The sequence below is a fragment of the Micrasema longulum genome, unplaced genomic scaffold, assembly GCF_059751315.1.
Source record: "Micrasema longulum isolate JH-2025_06_02 unplaced genomic scaffold, ASM5975131v1 h1tg002411l, whole genome shotgun sequence".
In the NCBI taxonomy this organism is placed as follows: domain Eukaryota; kingdom Metazoa; phylum Arthropoda; class Insecta; order Trichoptera; family Brachycentridae; genus Micrasema; species Micrasema longulum.
Window position 1 is genome coordinate 117,307 of NW_028279558.1, and position 27,465 is coordinate 144,771.

Sequence of the window (27,465 nt, forward strand, 5' to 3'; positions counted from 1 at the left end):
TTACCAAGACGGTATGCTTAACGATCGTCCGTATTTATCTACCGAACGATTACAAAGCCGGCCCCCTTACTTCTTGATACGTACACTCAGAAAGATAGTAAACAGATGGAAAAAATTTAATTACTCATTATATTTTATATCGGCAACATTTTTTATAGTGGCAACATTTTTTACGCCTAAATATTCTTATATGTTAGTAGGGCAGAATCTAGCCACATTATTTTTTGCATCTAGGCGTTGGTTTTCGTTAGCTTTTAAGAAAAAAAGTGTCAACCTCAAAACGATTGAAACATTTCATAAATCATAATTAAAGAAAAAATTGCTCGGTGGAACAAATTTTTTGACACTTTTAATTCGTAGATAAACGTATCGAGGGGTTCTAAACCCGTCGGTATAAACCGATGTACTTACATCAAAACTTGATGGTGGGGGTATCGGTAGTGTATCTTTATAGTCGGTCGGAAGACTTTTATCTTCAACTATGACGTCATACTGAAGCTATGTCATTTTAGAGCGTAGATATATGTACCGCGACGTACGCTTCCCCTGGTTTCATATCGATGTACCTACCAACAATTTGAAGGCGGGGGTCAGTAGTGTATCTTCGTAATCGGTAGAGATGATTTATCTTTAACTATACCGTCATGGTGAAGGTGTGACGTCTTTATATTCCCGTCATAATCGAGGCCCAGGCGGTGCTAATATTAGGCTGTCAATTCCTTAATAAAAAAATAACCAGTTTTTTTAGGTTAATGTAAAAATCAACAATATTTTCAGTTTGTCCAAATTTTTGTAGACAAGGACTGGATTCAACTCCCTGGGGAGCTGTTTATTTTAACATTTTACAACAGAGATGAATAACATTTAAGAGAAGGTAATATTGAAGTCTAAGCATCTAAAGGGCTTGTGACCGGTCAATGGCTGGTTTAAGTGGCCACTTTACACACTGTGTAACATTCACCATTCCGCCTATATTTGAACATCTGTATTCCTTCAATTCTTTCATCTGAAGTTAAAGAGCTGAAACCTTTATTTATGCGGGTGAGATTCATCTAATTTAATTATTTCACCTACATACTAGACTAGGCAACGCCTGAAAATATTATTTTTTCAATTTCTATACTTCTTCATGGACCAGGTTTTTATTTTTTTATTTTGAATTTGTCCAAATTTTTGTAGACAAGGACTGGATTCAATGTTCTTCATTCAATTCTCTTAAATGTTCTTCATCTCTGTTGTAAAATGTTAATAATGTAAAAATGTTTTAAATAAATTAATAGAGGCGAAAAAACTACAGGTGGACTGCGATTGCTACGTATAATTAGTTATGTAAAATAATTAGAATTCCCAGAACCAATCCAGTCCGGGGTATGTAATTATGAACGGCTTCTAGACTCAAATTAATATTATATCTAGAGTCGATCTTTTGCAATCAATTTTTATAGCCGCGTCTCCGGGCGAAATAATTTGAAATAAAAAAATTTGACTTCGTTCAAATTTTTGCAGACGAAAGCTGGATTATACTCCATAGGGAGCTGTTAATATTAACCACATGTTCAAAACAACGAAAAAAAATCATATTTAAATTTATTTCAACAAACACGAAAACATTTTTGTCATTGGCCGGTTTAAGTAGGCACTTTACACACTGTGTAACATTCACCGTTCTGCCCATGTTTGAACATCCACATTTCCTCAACTCCTCCATCTGTTGACTTTTGTGAAGTAAAAGAGCTTAAACCTTTATCACGCGGGTGAGATTCATCAGGCTGAACCAAATCACCGACTAGGCAACGCCTGAAAACAAATTTCCAATTTTTATACTTCTTCTTTTACCAGGTAGTTAATTCAACAATGTTTGAGTATGTCCAAATGCTTGCAGACCAGGGGCGAACCGTGTATAGAAGCGATTATGCACAGCTTACCATTATATTTGACTAGCCATAATAATGTTTTATTGTAACTTTATTTACATAAAAACAAATAAATAATTACCATTTATTTTTAATCTTTTCCACCGTTTGTATTTTTATCTTAACTACTACTACTACTACTACCATCACGCCATTTCCCCGTAGGGGTAGGCAGAGAGAATGGACCGCCACACACGTCTATCCTGGCATACACTCCTAGCCTCTTCCACATTCATACATCTTGTCATACATGCCCTTCGGTTCTGTCTGCTTTTGACATGACCAGACTTAAGATTTTGGTTTATCTGATCATGCCACGTCTTCCTTCGTCGTCCTCGTCTAACGTTGCCGTTCATTTTTGCCATGTATACTTGTTTTACCATTCTCTCGTCGTCCATTCGTTCTACGTGACCAAACCATCTCAGAGACCCTTTCTTAATCTTATCAATTATACTTGTCTCAGATTTACACTCTCGCCTGATTTCATCATTCGTAACCCTGTCATACATTGATTTCCCACACATTCGTCTAAGAGATCGCATTTCAACCGCGTTCACTCGGTTTTCATCCTTTCTCTGCCAGTTCCATGTTTCACTTCCATACATAAGTGTTGGGACTAAAACTCCGTTGTGCACTGCCAGTTTAGCTTCGATTGACATATTTTTATTAGAAATTACTGTGCTTAGTGCTCCGTTCATTTTGTTGCCCGCATTCACTCTTCTTTCAACATCTTTTTCTACTCTTCCATCTCTTGAAATATAAATATAAATTTTTAAAAAACGCGCCCAGCGCCTGCGGTGAGCCAAGAAACTAGCCGATTATTCCAGCTTATTTTTTCATATAAATAAGTATACTTTATTTTGAATGTATTAACCCCAGTGCGGGTTTTTCTCCTAGATGAAACTTGCAGATTACACAAATTATTTGAAGATTCTTGATTTGGAAAACAGTATTTCAAACATTATTTCATAAGGACTATTTTTCTTTGAGATGGTACTTTTGACATAAGACCATAATTACTTTCATGCGTCATATCGCCGGACATATAGCGCTCCACGCGGCCGTTTTTAGCACTATTAATTACAAGAACAATGCGGTCAGTTGACATTTCAATTGAATACCAAATATCGACTTATAATGAATTATATATTAAAGTAATGGATAATATATCTATATAATATAATATATCACGAAGTTACGTCGTTTGAGTTGATTTCATGGATGAGAGTTGTTGTATCATGCAGAACCACAGAAAAATATCAATTTATAGTAGATATTTTTGTTTAATTTAATTTAGTACGTACTATTATTTGGTATATGATTTATTGCTCCTATTTCTTACTATAGTATTGAGTGAGTTTCTAGAATACATATCTCAATTATCATTTCAAGTATGCTTTTATATATATATTCTTTTTCTGTTGATTTAAATGATACTCTTATTTTGTTTTTTTTAATACCACTATATTTTACTATTATTTTGTTGATTTTATTGATACCACTATTTTGTATATGTGATTATCTGTGATTCTCAATTTGTATAATTTTATATTTTAAAAATTATTTCTGATTATCTTTTTTGCATTGTATTCTTTATTACATTCACCTTTTTTTTCTAGATTGTTATTCTATGTCATACTAATTTGATCTATTTAATTTTACTATGTAATTTTATTGTTATTAATTGTGGCTTGACACGGGCATAGCCTAAAAAGCCTTAATAAGTTCATAAATATTTAATTTTGTAATTTTGAATGATTAAATAAATAAATAAATATTACTTACATTATATTATGTACCTCCTATGTAGGTACAAATATATATTATATTTTTTATAGCTTACCTATAAATAAAATCACCATTCGCCACTGTTGCAGACTGGCTGGATTTCCTCCCTAGGGAGTTATTTATATTTAAATTTATTTCAACAGAGGGAAAACATTTATTTTTTCATCTAAAATGTTTTCCCTCTCTGTTTAAATAAATTAAAATATGAATAACTCCCTGGGGCGGAGATCCAGCCAGTCTGCAAGCATTTGGACAGACTCAAACATTGTTGAAATAAACATATTCAAGCGAGCATTTTTTGCTTGAAAATAAAATTGATGATAAATATTATCTTTCCTTCATAATACGTACTGTGAATCAATTTTATAAACGAGTACAAAGTAAAATTAACTTTTCTGAATGAAAAATATAATATGCTCACTATATATTTTTTCAAACATTTTCAATTACCGGTTACCGACGAAGATACTTTCGTACATAAATATTGATGTTGGTTTATACCGTCTGTATTTACCGATGAAGATAGCGTTCGTAATCGCGGCCCTCGGCTTAAAGGGGTATTTACATTCAAACGGGTATTTGAACATAGTTTTTCCGTCACTTCCTCGCAGATGCTTTTTAAAAAGCAAGGGTGCCTGTCCGTAAATGCTATTCTATGGCTCAAATTCGTTACTAGATATCAATACTAAATCTAAAAAATCTATCATCTGTCTTTGCTGCTTATTTCTGTTCCTTATATTTTTTTATTCCTTTGTAAAAATTTCTTTTAATTGTAATGTTTATAATGGACTTTGTCCGTAAATAAATAAATAAATAAATAAATTTGATAGTAACTACCAGAAAAGATATATACATACCCATATTTAAAAAAAAATATATATATTTTAATTTTTTAGTTTTTTTTTTACAATATACACTATCGGACCCGGTAGACGTTGTCCTCTCCGAACGTTGGTTTGCCTTATACAGGGTGTTCTTTAAACCCTGTCACATCCGAAACCACAATGATCAGTGTGGGCAAGAAGACATATTAGCATATTAAAAAAAATATTTAGGACAAACAAATCTTTTAAAAATAAAATATTTAAAAAACAAATGGTTGCTAACTTCTGCAGGGGAGAAGTGAGGGGAGCGCGGCGCAGTATCAGACTCCCCCTTCCCCCTCCTCGTTTCACCCCTGCAGAAGTAAGCAACCGTTTGATTTTTTTGATATTTTATTTTTTTAAATTTTATTCGTTCTAAAAAAATATTTTAATGTGCCAATATGTCTCCTTGCTCAAACTGACCATCGTGGTTTCGGATGTGACAGGGTTTAATGAACACCCTGTATAAGCTTGGAAAAAGACTTTTCATTGATAAGTAGGTACTTAGGTACTTTTTTGTAATTAAATTCCAAAACTAAAAATTGTTAATATTAAAATATTTAATTTAAGCAGGTATTAGGTACTTGTTTATGGTTGAATTCCAAAACATAAAATAAATATTTTTTTCAAATTTCTTCTTCTTTCATTCTTTTTGCATTCTTTTTGCAAACGTCAAACTCCGGTCGTCTCACCAACAAAGGGGTATACTTATGTAGGAATGCTATTTTTAAAAATGTATTAAATTTAGTATTGTTTTAGTATTACCAAAAATCCAGTAAAAAGAAATAAATGGGTAGAAATTATAAGTAATTTAAGGAAAGAATCTGATTGAGATCCACAAAAAACAAACGCTGTTTGTAAACATTAAAAAACAAACTCTTTTTGTACACAAAAAACATCATCTTTCCATTTTTTTGCAAATGTATTCTCCTCGAATGCAACCCACCCTGGTAGATCGATGAATAAAACATTTATGCTCCTAACTTATTTTTTACATATTCGATTGAAGATTTTAATATCTACGAACACGCACAGCGTAAAGATCTATATTTCTCTGAAAACCGCACATAAATCGGTTAAGCGGAGGAGTACGGTGACATCACACGCACAGAGGAATTATATGAATAAAGAAAAGAGGTAAAACAGAGTACTTAAAAAATTAATGACATAGCAATGAAATACATATTACGAGTAATAGTAAAAAACAACAATAAATAAAATATTCTGTAAAAGATTATATGGTATTTTTTTTTATAGTAATTAAAAAAGAAAATAAAAAATATTAAAAAAACATAAAACTATTAAACCAGCCAAAGACAGGTCATAAGCCCTGTAAATGCCTAGACTTCCATATTCCCTTATAAAAGGTATTTTCCATCCCTGTTTTAATTTATTAATCTTAATGACTCCCGAGGGGGGGAAATCCGGAACATTTGGACAAACTCAAATATTGTAATGAAACCAACTGGTCCAAGAAGAAGTTTAAAAATTGAACAATTGTTTTCAGGCGTTGCCTAGTATGGGAAATAATTCAGTCAGATGAATCTCTTCACAATAATAAAGGTTTTAGCTCTTTAACTTCACTAAAATCAATTGAAGAAATATGGACGTTCAAACATGGGTAAAATGGTGAATGTTACATAGTGTGTAAAGTGGCCACTTATTTATTTATTCATATTTTTTGCTTACAAACAATAATTAGTAATAAAATTGATGTGACCTCACTGGGGTTTCCCGTGCCGAGGACACTTAACAATATATTTTTTTTAAATTACTTTTGATAATACACAAAGAAGACTAACTTTTAAAAAAACGAAGATAATTAACAAATATTCAGACAGTTTTAAAAACAAGGTATTTACGTTCATCTATATTATTTATATTACAAAACACACAATGAAAATAACAAAAACCTAACATAAGCTATACACTTGTGGAGCAGTTGATTCAATATTGGTATAGGCGAATGAGACAATCCATTTTACTTCTACCTAGCTCCACTATCCATTTTTTTTATAGCCTTTTCAAACATTTTCTCGTTACTAATTGTTTTAATAGATAGTGGAAGTAGGTTTTAGATTTTAATTGAATAATACTCAAAATCCGTTTGTCCGAAAGTGGTTTTAGTTTGTATTTGTTTAAGTTGTCCATGTTAAAATGAATGAATCCTAAATGAATCTCACCCGCATAAATAAAGGTTTCAGCTCTTTGACTTCACAAACATCAACAGACGAAAGAATTTAAGGAATATAGATGTTCATATACGGGCAGAATGGTGAATGTTACACAGTGTGCACAAACCAGCCAATGACTGGTCATAAGCCCTGTAGATGCCTAGACTTCTATATTACCTTCTCTCAAATGTTCTTCATCCCTGTTGTAATATGTTAATATAAACAGCTCCCCAGGGAGTTGAATCCAGTCCTTGTCTATAAAAAATTGGACTAACTCAAAATATTTTAAAAAAGGCGTAAGTATAGCCTGTGAGCTCGCCAATACTTGACAGATGACAGTAAACATAACCATAGAAAAACATAGCAGTTGAGCTCTCAGAAGTAAAGCAACGTGAATGCAGAAATGCTTGAACTACATGTCAATAATATTCTAATAATAAGCCATACGGAACTTTAAAGCACACCTTGGTTTGATTACTAATAGTATTTTATCGGTTAGGTAGGTGTATTTAAAAAAAATGTTGCGTACCTGAAAAAAGCACAAATAATTATGTTTTTGTAAATGATGTCAGTAGCGACACTCAGAGAGTGGCTTTGTGACGTTTTGACATTTTTTATAAGAAATTCATGGCGTAGCCGAAATACTGTTATAAAAACGAGGATGTTTTTGTTGATTGACGTTAGCAGGCGCTACCCAGGGGCGACTTTGTGACGTGAGAAATTATTTAAAAAAAGAGATTCATGGCGTAGCCGAAATATTGTAATTAAAACGAGGATGTTTTTGTTGATTGACGTTAGCAGGCGCTACCCAGGGGCGACTTCATGACGTGATGAAATTATTAATTTAAATATTTTTGTTCATTTTACATAGCGTAGCCGAGATAAGAAATTGCGTGGTGTTTCGAAATTTAACCGTGTAGGTAGCCGCCTAGTTACAATATTATTTTTGTATTTGTATAATTCTTGTTTTATAATGTTTATGTATTTATCGCTATAAGAATTAAATTATAGATAGTTTTTACTTTTAATCGCTATCCGTTTTTTAAATTATGTTTGTAACACTCAATAATATTTATTTTTCAAGTATTCAATGTTATTTTTGCATTTTAATTAATATTGTTAATATAAAGCGTATTTTCATTTATTCGAATTTACTAGACTGTTTTTATTACAAAAAATAAAAATGCATATTTCTCTATGTATTTTTCTGTTATAAACAATCTATTAAAATAATACACATCAAATTTCCATTGTCTGTTGATTTAATTTGCAATCTTCTTTTTTTTTTCGATGGTTAAAACTCTAGGAAATTTTTACTGTCATATATTGGCGAGCTCACACGCTATACATAGCCCTAAAAAAATAATAATTTACAAATACTGCGTGATATGGCGTTCTATCCTCTGCCTACCCTTACGGGGAAACGCCGCGATGGTTTGTTTGTTTGTTTGAAAAATAATATCAGGGCCTTATTCAAATTTCTGCCTATTTGGAAAATTCAAAGAAATGTTTAATAAACGTGGCTCGCCCACTCGATTCAAATTCCTAGAAAATAATTATTATCAATTACTTTGTTTTTCTGATATTCTGATATTTCTTAGAACTTTGCTGATATTTTGCGATCGCCTTTAGCCGATTGTATCGATAGTTAACATCCTCACGGACAATATAGTTAGTGAGTGATGAATTAACTATTTTATTTATTTATTTTTAAAATTATTAATAAAGTATATAATACAAAAATGACATATTATACTCCCGAAGTTATTAGAAACTCTTATGTATAAAATTATTAAATAATTATTCTTATGCTGAAATAGAGTCAATGTTAAATATTTCTAGTCTACAAAAACGTAGAACTAATATTGACTCCATATACTTATATGTTCGGCATACTAAATGGTATAATCGATGTTCCATCATTACTGGGACAAGTAAAATTCAATATTCCGACTCGTAGATTAAAAAACAATGAAGTACTGTTCAACAATCAGCATACAACAAACTATGGCCCTAATTCTCAAATGACCCGCCTTTCTCGTACTGTTGACTCAAGACAAGATCTGGACTTTTTTGGTTTAAGTTTACTAGGATTTAAACGAGCACTAAATAAATAGTCCAGATCTTGTCTCGATGTCCCTTATGTTTGTCAATGCTTCTTTCTTTTTTTTTTAATGTTTTAAACTATTCTTTTATTGTAATATTTAAACCTTATAAATTGTATACATGGACAATGTCCGTTAATAAATAAATAAAATAAAATAAAACTCATTTAGGACCGTACATAAGAAAAAACATTTTTTTGACAATACATAATATATTTAATTAATTAATTTATTTATTAATTAATTTATCCAAAGTCGGATGTCATGTTAACGGCGTCTGCGCTAGCAATATTAGTTATGCAGATGATATGGTATTATTGACTCCATCTATTAATAGTATGAGATTGTTGCTCAATATTTGCGAAAAATATGCAATTGACCACAATATGATATACAATGCACAAACATTAATTAATAACATAATTGACAAACTTACTACTATGCTCTATTTTTTATAAATTTATTGATATCATTCTAACTTTGCTAGAATTCCACTCGTCCATGCGCTTTGTAGCTGCACGATGATTGGTTATCTAGCTTTCATATACCAACTTAAAAATACCTACATTTTATAAATGGGGTCTAGAATTCCAATCGTCTATGCGCTTAGTAGCTGCAAGACGTGTTGTAATCTTACTCCTTTTTATTATGCATATTATTTCTTTTTTTTTTAGTATCATTAATACACTAAATTTATTTGTCAATTTTTAAAATGTGTAAAGGGGGGCTGAATTTCTAACTGTCTATGCGCTCTGTAGCTGCAAGACGTCCTGTAATCTAGCTCCTATCTGTTATATTTTTTTATTGATCTTAATTGAAAACGAGGAACTAGAATCCCAACCGTCCATGCGCTCTGTAGCTGCAAGACGTACTGGGATATTTATTAATTGTACAGCGCCCTTGAGGTGATTTTCACAAAAATGGCGCTATATAAATTATCCAACTATATATATATATATATATAATGCAAAAAAATCTGCCGTACTTATATTTAAACACAAGACGTCACTTTCTGAGTTCGTGCACCCATCACCACCTGTATTCCTGGACAACAACAGTTTAAATGTAACCGCAAAAGTCAAATATCTAGGGCACATACTGACTGATAATTGTAAAGACGATCAGGACATAGAGAGACAGAGAAGAGCCATCAATGTCAGGGCCTCTATGCTAGCGAGACGCTTCTTTCAATGCGGTAACGAAGTGAAGAAAATCATATTTACTTCGTATTTGACGTCCATGTATACAGCGGAACTTTGGAACAACTATACGCAAGGAGCGCGGAATAAATTAAGGATCACGTACAACAACTCATACCGACAATTATTCGGATTGCCTAGGTACTGCAGTGCCTCTGAAATGTTTACAGCTGGACGAATAAACCCTCGCTGCCCTGCTTCGCCAAAGAGCCTGGAGCCTATGGGAACGCCTAAAAAGTCTAATAACGAAATTCTCCAAGCCACTGCAGAGTGGATCCAATCACCGTTGTTCAAGCGATGGCGCGATATGCTAAGACCACCATAAGTGCTGCAATATAAAATTTTATTTTATGTTTATATTTATGTTTATTGTTATATTTTTGTTTATATTTATGTTCATGTTTATATGGTAGAATTGGCTCTGCACTTTATAGCCATTTTACTGGAATAAAAATTTAAATAATAAATATCATACAAATTAATTCATCTGAAATAAAAACTAACTGTATTACAAAATAAAGCTTTTTTTATTTATATCCCTACAGAGATGAGGTAGATTTTTTTTTCAAATTCAGGATTATGGATATTCGAGCGTTTACAGGGCTTATGACCTGTCATTGGCTGGGTTAAGTGGCCACTTTAAGTACTACAACATTCCCCATTCCGCTTATTAGCGAATATCCACACAGATAACATTTTTGATTTTTGTATATATCTTACTGTTGATGTTGTAGTACTTAAAGTGGCCACTTAACCCAGCCAATGACAGGTCATAAGCCCTGTAAACGCTCGAATATCCATAATCCTGAATTTGAAAAAAAATTCTACCTCATCTCTGTAGGGATATAAATAAAAAATATATACCTACTCCCCCTTGGGAGAAATCCAGATTTGTGTACAAATACACGTACCAAAATAATGTTGTACAAAATAAAGCCTTTAGAATCATTTTGAATAAAAACAGATACACGAGGCTAAAGTCGATGGTAAATGAAATGAAATTATTAACATATAAACAAAGAATATTTTACAATACAATGATATTTGTTCATAAAATTATAAACTCTAATAAAAAAACAGAATTTTGGAAAAAAATTGATCGGAACCAGCATGAACACGATCACAATACTAGAGAAAAGAACAAAATTAGACTTCCATTTAGGAAAAAGGCAAAGTCACAAAATTCCATTTTATTTAAAGCAATTAAAAAGTATTACGAAATGGAAAAAAATATTTATGAAGAAAAAAACATATCAAAATTTAAAAAAATGGTCAAGACATATGTGATAAAAAATTTATAAACTAAATATATTTGCAATGTTATTATTAGAACACACATAACAATATGTATGATATGTGTGCCCTACTTTAAAACAGCTCCCCAGGGAGTTGAATCCAGTTCTTGTCTACAAAAATTTGGACAAACTCAAAATATTGTTGATAAATTACCTGGTCCATGAAGAAGTATAGAAATTGAAAAAATAACATTTTCAGGCGTTGCCTGGTATGCAGGTGAAATAATTCAATTAGATGAATCTCACCAGCATAAATAAAGGTTTCAGCTCTTTAACTTCACAAACATCAATAGATGAAAGAATTGAAGGAATATAGATGTTCAAATATGGACAGAATGGTGAATGTTACACAGTGTGTAAAGTGGCCACTTAAACCAGCCATTGACAGGTTATAAGCCCTGTAGATGCCTAGACTTCTATATTACCTTCTCTTAAATGTTCTTCATCTCTGTTGTAATATGTTAATATAAATAGCTCCCAAGGGAGTTAAATCCAGTCCCTGTCTACAAAAATTTGGACAAACTCAAAATATTGTTGATATATACTTGTTTTACCATTCATTCGTCGTCCATTCGTTCTACGTGACCAAACCATCTCAGTCTTTTCTTAATCTTATCAATTATACTTGACTCAGATTTACACTCTCGCCTGATTTCATCATTCGTAACCCTGTCATTCATTGATTTCTTACACACTCGTCTAAGAGATCGCATTACAACCGCGTTCACTCGGCTTTCATCCTTCCTCTGCCAGTAAACAAATTCTTATAAATAAACAACTAAAACAGCGTAAGTCACTCTCCAAGCACAAGAGTTAGTCTCTTTTAACATTTACTAGATGTGTAAAAGAAGATATGTTTAGAATTTTACAAAAACATGTTCTTTTTATGAAATTTATGAAAAAAAAAATTTTTCAAAAATTGTGATTGAGCTACAGATTACCTACTAAAATATTTTTTTATTTAATAAAAATTGTTGTAATTTATAACCTAGCAGATAGCATTTATATTATACATTGTATCGTTAGAATACACAAGTTTAGCCTATACTCGTAATTTCACGCTATCTCTAAGTACTTATTTACATACATAATTTATTCAAGGTCTTCATTATCTACACATGAAGACCTCCCTAGTAGAAAGATCACACTGGTCTGCAAAAAATATTTTTTTTATCCCGCCGATTCTTATTTAAAATGACTTCCTGTGCCTCGATTATGAACGCCAATTTCATATGTATTTATCGAGACGGCAGGGGCGAACCGTGTATAGAAGATGCATCGAGGAAATAGGAAACTGGATGGCTGATAACAGACTAACATTAAACCCATCAAAAACTGAACAACTATGGGTCGCTTCAGCCAGGCGACAGAATTTGATCCAGGATACGGCTCTACCCAATGTAGGGAGTACCGCTTTACCCACCGTTAAACTACTGGGAGTTTTACTCAATTTCCTTTCTCTTGACGCTCAAATTAGTAGAACCACAAGTTCATGCTTCTACCAGCTGAGACAAATTAAATGCATACGCAAAATTTTGCCGGTTGATGCTGCCCGTCAATTAATAAATGCGTTTGTAGTGTCTAGAGTCGATTGTTGTAATGGTATCTACGCAGGTCTACCAATGAATAAAATGACTCGCCTACAGTCTGTATTGAATGCCGCAGCAAGACTTATTTTTGGAATTTTTAAATTCAGTCATATCACTCCACTACTTCGGGAACTACAGTGGCTACGTTTTCCACAGAGGGTCGAATACAAACTCTGTCGGCTTATGTATAAGTCACTGCGCAACTCTGCTCCGGAATATCTAAGGGAACTACGCATTCCAGATGAACTAGCTGACAGGCGTCTCACGCTTAGATCAGCTACGTCTACGGCGAGAGGAAAAGTTATTATACCTCTACGCAAACAGCGCACTAAATTTAGTGAACGCGCATTGGCGGTCACAGGCCCTACGGCATGGAATGCTCTCCCAGCAGAGGTGCGAGGCTGTGAAAGTGAAGTGATGTTTCGGAAAAAACTTAAAACCCACTTGTTCTCTAAATCATTTGAATAAATCCGTAGCATGTGACAACAAAATAAATTATCTTAATTAAATTACAAATTTAAAAGAATCACTATGTAAAGCGGCCTTGAGGTATTTTGTTACTAAAATGGCGCTATATAAGTTATCCATAATGATAATAATAATAAGCGATTATGCGCAGCTTACCATTATGTTTTACTAACCATAATAATGTTTTATTGTAACTATTTACAGAAAAACAAATAAATAATTAACATTTATTTTAAATAATTTCCACCGTTTTTATTTTTATCCTAATATAAATATTAATATAAATAAAACGTGCCCAGCGCCTGCGGTGAGCCAAGAAACTATCCGATTATTCCAGCTTATTTTTCATACAAATAAGTATACTATATTTTAAATGTCTTAACCCCAGTGCGCGTTTTTCTCCTATATTAAACTTGCAGATTACACAAATTATTTGAAGATTCTTGATTAGGAAAACAGTATTCCAAACATTGTTTCTCAAGGACTATTTTTCTTTGAGATGGTACTTTTGACATAAGACCATAATTACTTTCACGCGTGATATTGCAGGACGTATAGCGCTCCACGCGGCCGCTTTTAACACTATTAATTACAAGAACAATGCGGCCAGTTGACATTTCAATTGAATACCTAATATCGACTGAATTCATAGTGTTATTTTTTATTTATTTTATAATGAATTATATATTAAAGTAATGCATAATATATCTATACAATATAATATATCATGAAGTTAAGTGGTTTGAGTTGATTTCATGGATGAGAGTTGTTGTATCACACAGAACCACAGAAAAATATCAATTTATAGTATACATTACTTACATTATATTATGTACCTCCTATGTAGGTACAAATATATGACCTTTTTTTATAGCTTACCTGTAAATAAAATCACCATTCGCCACTGCGAGACGATATACTTAACTTCTGTACTATCTGTATCTTACCTCGGTATGTTTTACCTACTCGTCATATCGACATCATATGATCGAAACAAGCCAATGGAATGACCGCAACAATTAGTCCGCGTTCCTTACGTCATTAACATTTAAAATAGTTCTTATTTATATTTAAAATAGGCTTCTTTAATGAAAAGTGCTCACTTTAAATCAATTATAAACTCCAATAAATCCCAATTCAAGCAAAAAATGCTCGCTCAAACACGAATTTTGCATGACTTTTGGAAATCGCGTAGACGGTACGCTTAGCGATCGTGTGTATGTATCTACCGATCTGTAGCGACCGACTACAAAGCCGGCTCCTATAACGTCTCGATACATACACTTAAAAATATAGTAAAACAGATGGAAAAAATATAATAACTAAATTATTTTTTTAGAGTGGTAACTTTCTGACGCATATAATGTGTGTCTGACGCCTAGATACTCTTATTTGTTAATAGGAGAGAACCTAGCGACATTACTTTCACATCTAGGCGTTCGTTTTATAAAAGTGACAGTTATGTCAGAATTTAATTCGATTTCAAAATTTACTTATTTCTCCCTCATATTTTTATCAGGCTTTCAAGAAAAAAAGTGCCAACCTCAAAACGATAAAAAAATTTAATTAATCACAATTAAAAGAAAAATTGCTCGGTGGAACAAAATTTTTGTCACTTTTGATGCGTAGATTAACGTATCGAGAGGTTCTAGACCCGTCGGTATATAGATAATTTACATTCAACTTTACCGTCAAGGTGAAGGCATGACGTCTTTGTCTTCCCATCATAATCGAGGCCCTGTAGCTCAATCACAAATAACTATCGACGTGCTAATAAGCGACGTGATAACAATTTCTCACCATGGTTTATCGTATTCGCGATCACAATGGAACATCCGTGAACACCTAATATTAAATGTTAAAATATTTACGTTTCGTGACGTATAATCCTGCTGCGCAATCACATATTTGAATTTCACCGGTGTAAATATGGAAAATATTCCAAAACTGCTATTTTATTTTATTTGTTTTTTATCTAACTAACTAACTAACCATCACGCCATTTCCCAAGAGGGGTAGGCAGAGAGGATAGAACGCCACACCACTCTGTCCTGGCACACTTCCTTTGCTTCCTTCACATTCATACATCTTCTCATGCACGCACGTCGATTATTCCGACTTTTCACATGACCACTTTCAAGAATTTGTTGTACTTGATCATGCCATGTCTTTCTCGGCCTTCCTCGACTTCTACAACCAGACACATTCGCATCATAAATCATTTTAGCCGTTCTTTCATCATTCATTCGCTCCACATGACCGAACCATCGCAAAAGACCTTTCTTAATTTTGTCGATAATGCTTAACTCAGCCTTGCATTCAGCTCTAATTTCGACATTAGGGCACCTATCATACATTGTTTTTCCGCACATTCGCCTGAGGGGTCGCATTTCAACAGCATTCAGTCTACTTTCGTCCCTTTTTTTCCAACTCCATGCTTCGCTTCCATACATTAGGGTTCCATACGTTATTTATCAGGCTTGGTTATTTATTATATTGCATTTAGCCGGCGGTGGCGAGCCAAATGTCAAAAAAAGCAGTCGCCATAGTAATTGTAATTTAATTTTCACTTTTTTGTATTAGATACTCCTTACTATTTTGCAAATGCAATATTTTATATTTATAGTAAACGCCGATTTTTCGCCAGCGAACTGTATTTATTTACGAGGAAAACAAAAAACACACCGACCCCAGCGTTGACTTAGAGATTACACGCGCGTTGACTTACGACTGCGATAACTTAAGCATGGTCTTTATTGTTCATTGTGATCACTCAAATGCTTGGCATGTTTTTAAGCACGTCGATAGTTATTTGTGATTGAGCTACTGGGCAAAAGCCCAACGGTAAAAAACGGTATTGATACTGTTTTACATGCAAAAAAATATATGGAATAGAATTCATTTATGTCTGATAAGTAATTATTTTTTAAATGATTCATTTATTTTTCGTGGCGAATTGTGTGAACGAGTTGATAAAAAAACACCATTTGTCGAGGAAAAAATTCTGCGCGACCGCAAACATGGTATGGGGCAAAATCATTCAGCCTTGAAACCCGCAGAGTAAGCGGTCAGCTTGCTGCGCTGCATTGGCCGACGAAATACGCCGACGAAGCGTGACTATTAAAAGTAGCATTATTTCGGAATTATTCTTATGAAACAGAGGAAAGTCATCACTGGAACTGGTCCAAAATCGCTTACCGAGAAACGGAGAATCTGTCCGCGAACATATAAATTGACAGTGGACCAGCGCGGCAGGAAAAATCTCTCTTTGCGCTACATAATAGCTTCTAAATTTGTCGCAATTGACAGATAAAACATTTTCGAGAAAGAAATATGGAAGCGGCTTGCGACCTGTCATGGGCTGGTTTACGTTAGAACTACGAGACGCGAACTCGACTTTGGAGGTCGCACAGGAGCTGGCAGCTGATAGGAGGCTCTTTGTGGGCACCATACGATCCAGCTAGGGAGCGGACATGGAATGATGATTATTTACTGAAAAACAAACAATTATTTATTATCTTTACATATACAGGTGTTCTTTAAACCCTGTCACATCTGCAAATATAATATATGAAAAAACCCTCCCGGAATTCCGAGTTATACTTTTTTTATATGAGAGTTGCTTTATTATTTACTTTACTTTTAATATACAATTTTCAATCAATTTCGATCAGGAGGGATATACTAATGCGGGCCAATCAGGAACTTCTCAGCATTTGCTCATGTTGAGAGGAAACCACTTAAAACTCTTCAGGAGAAGCCGGCCTGTTGGCGGCAGTCAACAGGCCTGCCGTTCCACTAGAAGAGTGTTCGGCATTTTGTTCTCTACTTTGGTTTATTTTACCAATGAGGAGTTCCAGCCCAACCCGGAATTAAATTTCAAAAATGTTTTCGTGTACACGTGAATATTAAAAAAATTTGGAGTAGGATGAAATATCTCAAAAACGCACGCAAAAATAAATAAAAAAATGTTAAAAATAGTTTTAATTTTAAAATCGTAAATAATGACGTCACTCCTTATATCTACGTGTAGTATTTCCGGTTTCCGCTTTAAAGCCCCCGCACCTTGTAAGGAACGTTTTGACCATAGAAAAAAAAGAGTATAATTTGTATAATTTGACATTTCAACCAGAGATTATGTCAACTTTCTAGGTTTTTCTAAATCGAAGCGTTCGTAAAAACAACAATAACATAGAAATGAGCAAATTACAATCAACTAAATGAAGTAATCAAAGCAATATTCCATAGATTCTTGTCAGGTCAGTGAAAGTAAGATCGCCAACCGTTTCATGACGTCACTACTGAAAAGTGACACACTGATTACAGTCATTTGGCGCGGTATTTGATAAATGGAACTTTAAAAAATCATATCTTTGTAAATAACGCACAAAAAAAAACATTTTTGCTTAGTTAAATAGTACGCTAATAGAAAAAAAATAGAAAACAGTGGAATTCCTCATTGTATGCACTATTTCGGGAGGGTTGGCAACCCTACCGGTAGTGTGGGAGTGTTCCTTTTGGGATTTAGCAAATTAACTTATTTTTATGTATACAACAATGAAACTATCATGCAAGCATGTAATGCTTTAAATTATTTAGCTTGTTGCGCGTATGAAATGAGTCGATATCCTGAGTTATTAATACGTGCATTGTCTAAATTATAATGTTTTTCATTTCCGCTTATTAGCATCTAATTACCGAGTCCATTTGTTCATCGACTAAAAAAGCTTGAAGGAAGTTATATGAGTCAAAACTAATTTTAAATATATTTACAGTACTCAAAGCATTATTTTAGTGGTCGAACATTTCAGTCAATCTATTTATTTATTTATTTGACACTTTATATACATATACATATACAATAGGTTGTGATCTTACCCCTAGTACAAATGTCAAACTACTGGGTGTTCATTTAGATTCAGATCTTTCTCTTCATTCTCAGGTCAATAAAACGGTAAGTGCCGGTTTCTTCCATCTCCGACAGATCAAATCCGTGCGGAGAAATATTCCTATAGACGCAACTAAAGCTCTTGTAAATGCTTATGTCGTTTCACGTCTAGATTACTGTAATGGAATATACGCAAATCTCACAAAATATCCAACTAATAAGCTTCAATCTGTTTTCAATGCAGCAGCGAGGCTTATAACGGAAGTAAAAAAATATTCTCTCATCTCACAACATCTTCGAGATTTGCACTGGTTAAAAAGCCCAGAGATAATAAAATACAAGCTGTGCTGGACAGTATTCAAATCCCTTCATGAAATGGCTCCAAAATACCTATCGGACCTTTGTATTAGGGAAAATACATGTCAAAGTAAATCTACTCTTAGGTCAGCATTTGATTCAGGAAGAGGAAAACTTGTTAAAATCCGGCGCTCCCCAAACACTAGATTTGGAGATCGTGCTTTTGCCGCCGCCGGCCTCTCTGCCTGGAACCAATTGCCTTCAAACTTACGAATCATCGACAGTCCCAGACAGTTCAGATCCCAACTAAAATCTCACTTCTTTAGACTATCATACCCTCAATTTTAAATCTGGAAATATATTATATCACTTAAGTTTAGTTAGAATGTAAGTTTAGATATACAATTGTAAAGCGCCCTTGAGGTGATTTTTTACAAAAATGGCGCTATATAAATCATCCAAATATTATAATTATACATATATTTATAATATGGGCGGGCGTATTGCCTTAAGGCAATTTCTTCCTACCTACCCAAACCGTTCAGTTTGACAAAATTATAAATACATGGACATATTGAATCTTACAAAAAAAAAATTAACACTATACTATGAAGATTGGAGAGGGGATGGGAAGGAAAGAAGAAGTATAAAGGAACAATTTAAATATTTAGATAGTGACATTTCAATCTTGACTTAAATGTAAATAAAGAAGGGGCGTCACTAACGTTAGTGGGTAAATTATTCCACAATCGAGCGGCTACTACTGTGAAAGAGGAGGCAAGAAAATTAGAAGAAAATTTACATATTGCAACAGAGATGAAAAACGTTTTAGAGAGGGCAATATGGAATTCTCGGCATCTACAGGGCTAATGACCTGTCAATTGCTGGTTTGAGTGGCCGCTTTACACACTGTAAGATGTTCACCGTTTTGCCTAAACTTGAACATCTATATTCTTTCAATTCTTCCGTCTGTTGATGTTTGTGAAGCTGAAGAGCTGAAACCTTTATTGATGTGGGTGAGATTCGTCTGATTGAATTATTTCACCTACGTACTAGGCTACGCGACAATGTTTGGTTCGAAGGTGGAAAAATGACCGGTGTCTATAAAGTGTTCGTTGTTGACGAACACAAAAGAGCGTTGAAACTTGGGCACCCTGACAAATCCGCAATAGCGGAACACTTTATAGACACCGGACGTTTTACATAAACCCAGTAATGCACGATGCACGAATAATAAAAGAGGCAATTGAAAAACACAGACACCCAAATAACATAAACAAAGACGACGGGCTCAAATTAAACTCAACATGGTTCCCGGCACTACATACTACAAAACTGAACAGAAATGTGCCGACTGCGACACGGTACAAATTACTAGTACTTAAACATATACTATTTTTTATAAAATACACAGTTTACCCTGAAGATGGGTCCTGCAATGGTAGCCGAAACGTCGCAACAAAACTACTTACTTACTACAAAACTTTTTTTTTTTAAAAAGAAATATATGCGTTCTTATGATTTACCCAAATATTTCATTTTTAGGGCTATTTTCAACGAGTTAAAATAGCCCTAAAAATGAAATGAAATAACTCACTATTAGAAAATGGAAATAAAGTTGGAGTAGAGTGGGATTCGAACCACGGACCATTGGTCCGTGAGTCCGAGACACTAGCCACAGGACCACAACCCGATTCACTTGTTTTTAACGTCCATTTATACAATTTATACGGTTTTAATATTACAATAAAAGAATATTTTAAAATATTTAAAAAAAGAAAAGATGCATTGACAAACATAAGGGGCATCGAGAAAAGATCTGGGCTATTTATTTAGTGCTCGTTTAAACCGCTGTAAACTTAAACCAAAAAAGTCCAGATGATCTTATCTCGAGTTAACAATACGACAAAGACGGTTCATTGAATTTTTATTTATTTATTTTTTTGTTTCTTTACAATAAATATATGTGATAAAACAGAGTATTAAAGAAATAACGCATAATTACATAGCAATGAAATGCATATTAATAGTAAAAATAGTAAACAAAAAATCTTACAAAGGCACGGCCCGTTTGTGGGTATACAAGAAAATGTTAATGAATTTTTGCTCCTATAATAAATAATGGACAGTTATATTTTTTGTGTGACATAAGAAAGAAAAATTAAATATTCTATAAAAGATAATATAATTATTTTTTTTATTGAAAAACCCAAAAATAAATCATAGACAAAAAGAGTTCGTATCTTTAGTTTGAATCCAGGATAGTGCGTGTTTTTTAAAAGAAGGAAAATTTCGGCAGAGACAAAACTTAAAGTGAGGAATGTACATTCTAATCTCATTTGCAAAGAATAACCCGAAGGTGAAGACAATAGGATGTACTTTCCTCACCTTAAGGTTTGTCTCTGCATACGGGTATAAACTTTCGATCTGACTTAAGGTGAGGAATGTACATTCTAATCTCATTTGCAAAGAATAACCCGAAGGTGAAGACAGTAGGATGTACTTTCCTCACCTTAACGTTTGTCTCTGCATACGGGTATAAACTTTCGATCTGACTTAAGGTGAGGAATGTACATTCTAATCTCATTTGCTAAGAATAACCCGAAGGTGAAGACAATAGGATGTACTTTCCTCACCTTGAGGTTTGTCTCTGCATACGGGTATAAACTTTCGATCTGCATACGGGTATTAGAATCAATGAAATATTATCAGAAAAAAAAGAATTAAAAATTTTTGGGCCTATAAAATATGCATGTCTTTGTGCGAGCCTCGTTTTACAATGTGCTATTTCTAAAACACGATTCCTTCTTAGACTTAATCTATTTGAATTACTTGTAAATAAATGTTGGTTCTTGGTATTTTAAACATTTAAAACAATCTAAAAGTTTAGCTTCTTGGAACAACTGGAAAGAGGAAAAAGTGCGATTTTTTTTTAAGTATCATTTTTAATATAAATTTTTGAACAGTTTCTAATGGTTTAATATAGTTGTTGTAAGCTCCCCCCCATCCAATTATTCCATAGGAAAGCGATGAGTGTACAAGTGCATTTTAATCGTAATTAGCTGGGCGTAAATACTTAGTCTTTTGAACACAGGTTAAATATCTTGCTAGCAACAAACAGGGCCAGCCGCGATTACGAACGCTATCTTCACATGTACATATGAGACGGTATACTTAACTTTTTTTTTTATTTATTAACGGACATTGTCCATGTATACAATTTACAGGGTTTAAATATTATAATAAAAGAATAGTTTAAAACATTAAAAAAAGAAAAGAAGCATTGACAAACATAAGGGACATCGAGACAAGATCTGGACTATTTATTTAGTGCTCGTTTAAACCGCTGTAAACTAAAACCAAAAAAGTCCAGATCTTGTCTCGAGTTAACAATACGACAAACACGGGTCATCGGAGAATTAATGCCATAGTTTGTTCTATACTGGTCGATGAACAGTATTTCATTGTTTTTCAAACTACGAGTCGGAATATTTAATTTTACTTGTCCCAGTAATGATGGAACATCGATTATACCATTTAGTATGCCGAACATATATATGGAGTCAATATTAGTTCTAGGTTTTTGTAGACTAGAAATATTGAACATGGACTCTACATCAGCATAAGAATAATGACCTCTCTCTAGTCCGAGCATCCACGCTACTTTTCGAAGCGAGCGATGTTGGACTGATTCACTGTGATTTATGCGATTGACATAGAATGGAGACCAGACCACTATTCTAGGAGGCATATTCTAGAAGAGGGCGAACAGTCGAGCAATAAAGAGTTTTGATTGTACGGACATTAAAGTCCTTAAAATATAGCTTAATTAGAATGACAGCTGTCAAACTAATGTCATTAGTGATGAGAAATTACTGATCACTGATCAAATCGATTTTATCAGTTATTTCATGCAATCATGAAACTCTGTTTCCAAAAATTTATATAAAAAACGCAAACACAAGCCTATTATAGTGTGTTTAACACAATTATTCACCAAAAAATGAGACATTTATACTTTTTTCATGAACAACGTCAAATGAATTATTTTTTTATTTGATCATTTTACACTGACCAATTTGTACCATCTCTAACGTTTTTGCAAAATGATGTAACCTTGTAAGAACGTCGTTAATAATTAGGTTTATTTTAGTTTTAACGCTGATTTTAAATATTAATGTTTATTTATGTGTCAAGCATTGTATTAAAAAAAATAATTAACACGCCAGATACAAATGGTTTTTCGTGTGTCAATATAAATAACTCCTTTGACGTTACTACAAAGTTACGTCGTCACTTTTTCTGACAACTGTCATTCTAATCATGTTACATTTTAAGGACTATAGTAATTTCAGTGATTTATTTACTGTATTATCTATATGCTCGTTGTATGTCAGTGCATAGTCCAAAACAACTCCTAAATCTCTAATGGATTTATTAACTACATCAATTTTATTATGAGTCTAGCACAAAAACTTTCATATACAGGATGTTTTATTTACGTTTAAAATCATGACTACAACGATCTCTTAGACGAATGTGTGGGAAATCAATGTATGACAGGGTTACGAATGATGAAATCAGGCGAGAGTGTAAATCTGAGACAAGTATAATTGATAAGATTAAGAAAGGGTCTCTGAGATGGTTTGGTCACGTAGAACGAATGGACGACGAGAGAATGGTAAAACAAGTATATATGGCAAAAATGAACGGCAACGTTAGACGAGGACGACCAAGGAAGACGTGGCATGATCAGATAAACCAAAATCTTATGTCTGGTCATGTCAAAAGCAGACAGAACCGAAGGGCATGTATGACAAGATGTATGAATGTGGAAGAGGCTAGGATTGTATGCCAGGATAGACGTGTGTGGCGGTCCATTCTCTCTGCCTACCCCTACGGGGAAATGGCGTGATGGTAGTAGTAGTAGTAGTAGTAGTACAATATACAGAAAGTTTCGTTTTGGGTTGCAGCCTACATACAGCTAGACTTCACTTGACTGTTGTGTTTCCCTCGTTGCAGACGGCTAAGGATGGGAGACGTGGAGCGACCCCCGACTATAACAGAGGGCCAGGTGCACCACCATGGCGGGGCCAGGGGAGGCGGGGGCGAGGAGGACGCGGAGGAGGGGGCAGCGCAACTCCCGCTGCTGCCACCAATTGGAGAAACGCAAAAGAAAGGTAGTTTTTTTTACAAATTGCTTTAAAAACAATAACAATAATTTTTCACAACATAAATTATAACAATATATATATATATATATACAGGGTGTTCTTTAAACCCTGTCACATCCGAAACCACGGTGATCAGTTTGGGCAAGAAGACATATTAGCATACGAATAAGTTGAAATTAAAAATCAAAAGTTTAAATTTAAATTTAAAATTAAGATTTTAACTTAAAAAGTTAAAATTGAAAGATAAAATTAAAAGTCATAATTAAAAGTTAAGCAGGAGATAAATTTAAAATGTCTAACAGATCTGATAAAAATATGTTAATTACAGTGTCACATGTCGATGTCACTAAAACTGTCATCTAGGTAATCTGTATTTATTATTTTTTTAAATATTTATTTTTTTATTTATTTTTTATTTATTTACTTTATTCATTTTATTTTTAAAAATATTCAAAATTTTTTTAAGTTTTATTTTTTGTATTTATTTTATTAAAAAAATATGTTTATAAAATAAATAAAAATATTTAAAATAAATTATACATACTTACAGGGCTTATGACCTGTCATTGGCTGGTTTAAGTGGCCACTTTACACACTGTGTAACATTCACCATTCTGCCCATGTTTGAACATCCACATTTCCTCAACTGTTCCATCTGTTGTGTCCACCTGTAAATGCCTAGACTTCCATATTCCCTTCTCAAAAACGTTTTCCCTCTCTGTTGAAATAAATTTAATTATAAACAACTCCCTAGGGAGAAAATCCAGCCAGTCTGCAAGCATTTGGACATACTCGAACATACTTTTTTATATTATACTTAGTTTCAATAATAAAGTCTTATTTTATCTTATTTTATTTTATCTCTAATTCTTAATATTTTATATATATATTTATATTTTCTACACTTGACACTTCTCCACACTTGACACTTCCACTCTCATTCCAATATAACACCCACCCTCTCACTCACTTACACTCACACAAACACACTAGTATACACATATATATTGTTGGATAATTTATAAAGCGCCATTTTTGTGAAAATCACCTCAAGGGCGCTGTACAATTAATAAATATCCCAGTACGTCTTGCAGCTACAGAGCGCATGGACGGTTGGGATTCTAGTTCCTCGTTTTCAATTAAGATCAATAAAAAAATATAACAGATAGGAGCTAGATTACAGGACGTCTTGCAGCTACAGAGCGCATAGACAGTTAGAAATTTAGCTCCCATTTACACATTAGTATGTATTGTACGTGTATTTAATGTATTTCTGTGGATATCTGTCATTGGTTTTATTCTCTGCATATTTATTTGTTATATTTTTGTTACATGTATTACTGTTGATATCCGTAATAAAAATTTAAAAAAAGTTTGAATTATTTTGAGAATTTTGTTGTCGTCCGCGAAGAGCCAAGGGCGAGAGTTAGAGAATGATTTAGCAGCAAAAGATGAGACAATGTAATAAGTAAGACCCATAAAGTTACGTAGTCACGGCTTCCTGTAACCAATCAACGACGAGCATAAACATTCGAGCGTCCATTGTTCTTTTGTATTCCAAATTGGTCCTAATTGATGTGCGCGCTAAAACAATTATCTTCCATTGATTCCCGTGACGTTGTAATAATTATAAAGCGGGGTCTCCGTGACAGTACGATAGACAGGACACTATTGTCCTGAGTCCCGACCCGCGGGACCATGGGACAATCGATCGTAGTTCACGCGCGGAATGCTGCGAAATTAAATACACGACGAAACGTGAAATGCTAAAATCGCTATCTTGAGTTACTTTTTAAAAAATCAAAAAAATTATGTAGCACTATGATAAGTATTCTTCTTCTTTTCCACGTCGGCTCCTGAGTGGAGCATGTGGACATCACCAGTTGCCTCCAGGGGTGGTATTCTGAATCTTCTCTATCCCCTAGAGAGTGATTAATTTATGGCCAAACTGATGATTAAACGTCAAATAAATACGGACACGTGAAACCGTACATGACGATTTTCATTTAGAACATTTTTGCGATGTTCGAAAAAATATAATAACTAAATTATTTTTTCACAGTGGCAACTTTCTAACGCCTAGATACTATTTCATGTTAATAGGGCAGAATCTAGCGGCATTATTTTTTGCATCTAGCCGCTCGTTTTCAACACTGACGGTTATGTCAGAATTTAATTCGACTTCAAAATTGACTTTTTTCTCTCTCATATTTATGTACTAGACCCGTCGGTACAAACCGATGTACTTACATCAAAACTTGATGGTGGGGGTATCGATAGTGTTCCTTTATAGTCGGTCGAGAGAATTTATCTACTACTATGACGTCATACTGAAGCTATGTCATTTTAGTGTGTAGATATGTGTACCATGACGTACGCTTTCCCTTGTTACATATCGATGTACCTACCCAAAACTTGATGGTGTGGGGTCGGTAGTGTATTTTTGTAATCTCTAGAGAGAATTTATCTTCAACTATACCGTCAAGGTGAAGGTATGACATCTTTATTTTCTCATCTTAATCAAGGCCCAGGACGGCGTGAGCCCGCTGGTTTAAAGAAGAGTCAACTTGGGTTTCATATATTTTTGTTGAAATTCGTAGTATGTGATATTTTCCTATTGGTAATAAAAATATGTCGATCGAAGCTAAGCTGGCAGTGCGCAACGGAGTTTTAGTTCCAACACTTATGTATGGAAGTGAAACATGGAACTGGCGGAGGAAGGGTGAAAGCCGAGTGAACGCGGTTGAAATGCGATCTCTTGAATGAATGTGTGGGAAGTACGACAGGGCTACGAACGATGAAATCAGGCGAGAGTGTAAATCGATAAGATCAAGAAAGGGGGGTCTCTGAGATGGTTCAGTCATGTAGAACGAATGGACGACGAAAGAATGGTAAAATAGGTCTATAAGGTGAGAACGAACGAGGACGGCCGAGGAAGATGTGGCGTGATCAGATAAACCATAATCTTAATTCTGATCGTGTCAAAAGCAGAAGACTTGTATGACAAGATGTATTCACTTTGAAGAAATGTATGCTAGTAGCTCAATCACAAATAACTATCGATGTGCTTAAAAACATGCTAAGCATTTGAGCGATCACAATGAACAATAATGAACATGCTCAAGTTATCGCAGTCATAGGCACTTTGAAGTTGATGTATACTTTAGTTAGTTGATGTAGAGAACCCAGTCAGAGTATAACTCTACAATATGGACTCCTTACTCCTTACTACAACTGTCACCAAAATTCTCAGCAAAGAGTCCAAAAAAAATCTTACTGTAAATAAATTTTAAACTTAGAATCAGTCATGATTTTTGAAATTACGATTTTTTACTAAAAACATTAAATTTGTTAAAACTTAACGATAGAAGAAAAATTATAGACCTTTTAAATTTATTCAAAATAAATTCAATATGGGATTGCCCCGAACTGTTATCTCTCATTAACTTTAGGGTGCCTGGAAGAATGACTAGACAGGTGCCACCGTTTCGTAGCAACAATTCACGGACGGTGTATACTTGTAATGCCGTATTAAACAGACTTCACGAACTCGGCAATAGTTATTCCCCCGCATCTGATATATTTAGTGTAGGGTATTGTTCCTATGGAACAAACCTTTTGAACTTTTTCAAAGATGGTGAATGGTAATTACATTTATTTATTTATTCATGCATTTCATAATATATACAGTTTTTTGTTCACTTTGCCCAGC

At 33.8% G+C, this 27,465-nt stretch overlaps 1 long non-coding RNA gene across 3 annotated transcripts in view; it reads left to right on the top strand.

The window, feature by feature from the left end:
• Positions 1–27,465, top strand: part of LOC148272266 (uncharacterized) — a 40,101-nt gene that overhangs the window by 3,375 nt on the left and 9,261 nt on the right. For all 3 annotated transcript variants that reach the window (XR_015824891.1, XR_015824892.1, XR_015824893.1), the window contains one exon: positions 23,602–23,759. This is a non-coding gene — a long non-coding RNA (uncharacterized LOC148272266). The remainder of the gene's footprint in view (positions 1–23,601; positions 23,760–27,465) is intronic.